Raw genomic sequence first — 2,015 nt, forward strand, 5'->3', positions numbered from 1 at the left:
CAATATCTCTAATGGTAACGAATACCCCGCTACAGGCTATTGGTAAACTGTTGACTTTTGGTCAACTATTGACTTTTTGGTCAACAAGTTGATCAAAGTCAACTGACTAAACTCTAACCTAAGCCTGGTTGTAGCCTATCATTTAAACCCATCTATTTCATTTTTCATGTCATCCTATGGTTAATGGTCGCTTGCTTTTGCTTTAAGGACATGTTATCATCATACTAACCATTGTGTTTTTTACATTGATCTAAGTACTTTAATTAGGATCAAGTGTAGAGTATAATTGGAATTTAGTTTGAAGTATGAGGACTATTGCATTCATTTTAAGCATGTTGTATTCATACACTATTTGATATAGCAAAATAAGTAAGCACAACATTGATTTACATTGATCACAAAGTTTGTTTACATTTCATTACAAGCATGATTACATAGGTTTATCCATATGCATTGCATTACATAAGCATTACATTGAATCATTTTACATAATTCAATCACATCACATTAGCATGTTACACTACATTACGTCACATTGGATGACATTGAAAATTGATAAGCTTTGGGCTTTTTGATTGTCTTGGCAGCCACCACCATTTTTCACATTACACCTCCAAGAACCTTTCCATTACAACCTGCAACAAGAAGCAACGCAACAACAATTTCTTTTAGCACTTGATGTTAACAAGCAAATCATTGAAATTCAACAACTAGCTTCATGTTTTCATCAATTTCAATTAGCACTCATAACATTCGCTGTTACAAATTGCATGACATTCACTAACAGTAAAAATAATTACTAACAGGATTCTTACTAACTCAAACTAACTCAATTGATAATTACTCTCCTAACCTTCATTCCAAAATTACTTTGGCTTAATCCAAATTAACAGAGTTAAATCATGTTAAACTCTCCCCTCTATATAAACTAATCATCCCCAATAATTGAGCATTTTTTCGTGATTTTTCACCTCAGAACCTTCAATCACACTCTGGTTCTCTCTCTCTCACCACACGCTCATCACCATAGCTGTAGAGCTTCATCATCAGAATCTCTAACAATTGAGCTCAACCTCATCACCGTCTTCAAACCTCTCACAACAATCCATTTTTCCCTCTCAAGCTGTATCTGCAAATCCTCAAAATCACTCACACACGAATTCAACATGCATTGAATCACACGAGCAACAACATAGTAATCAAGCAAGCAGAGATTGACGAAGAGTAGATTGAAGGAGAAGAGAATCGAAGAAGGATGAAGCATTACCTGTAAAGTCAACACCAATTCGGTAAGTGCTTCAAGCTTAATTTATCTATAACTCTTCTGAACATCCACAATTTTTCGTCAATTTCACACTTCAATTTTGAATCGAACTTGAACCACCGAATCTGAGTCATGGCGAATCAAATTGAAGGCGAGGAGTTAAATCAATGCGGTTTTGTGACTATTTTGGAGTTCGATTGAAGATCTAGAACCATGTTTGCAAAAGGTGATTGGTGAATTTGGATTAAGACCCGTTCTTGTTTAATTTTAAGGTTTGAACCTTCAATTTGTATGGATTTCAATTTGAATAGTGAATTCGTGTTCATGTTCATGGAAGGAGTCAAGTTCGCGTGTGACCTTGGCTGAGTTTTCTTGTCACTGCTTTCTTCATATTTGGGCCTTGAAGGCCTTAGGCCCGAATTGTACATCATCACACCCTCATTTTCTACAAACACACCCTTCAAGTGGAGTCCATAAGCTCTTGGGTCTAGCCAAGGCCCAAGCACAGGGATTGTTGTTCATACCACACTGTACTAGCGTTGCACCCCCTGCATTTGTTTTTATTCATTTTCTTTTTCTAATATTGCTTATTATTTCTTATTTTTTAATTGTAGTTTTTTTTTATATATAATGCATTTTTTAATTTCTATTTTCTTTATCTTATTTCCTTGCAATCTAACTACTAATTATTAACCTCCAACTTCTAATTCAATTTTTAATTCAATTTTGTTCATCCTCTGGTTTAGACTTG

The 2,015-nt window shown here is 34.8% G+C and overlaps 1 long non-coding RNA gene across 1 annotated transcript; it reads right to left on the minus strand.

Moving 5' to 3' along the window:
* Nucleotides 1-370: 370 nt before the first annotated feature.
* LOC127106704 (uncharacterized) lies at nt 371-1,806 on the minus strand. Its single transcript, XR_007795460.1, has 2 exons — nt 1,268-1,806; nt 371-635 (listed from the first exon to the last, which is right to left on the minus strand). It is a non-coding gene; the product is annotated as an uncharacterized LOC127106704 (long non-coding RNA).
* Between the last annotated feature and the right edge of the window lie 209 nt (nt 1,807-2,015).

Source organism: Lathyrus oleraceus, chromosome 7 (genome assembly GCF_024323335.1).
Source record: "Lathyrus oleraceus cultivar Zhongwan6 chromosome 7, CAAS_Psat_ZW6_1.0, whole genome shotgun sequence".
Lineage (NCBI taxonomy): Eukaryota > Viridiplantae > Streptophyta > Magnoliopsida > Fabales > Fabaceae > Lathyrus > Lathyrus oleraceus.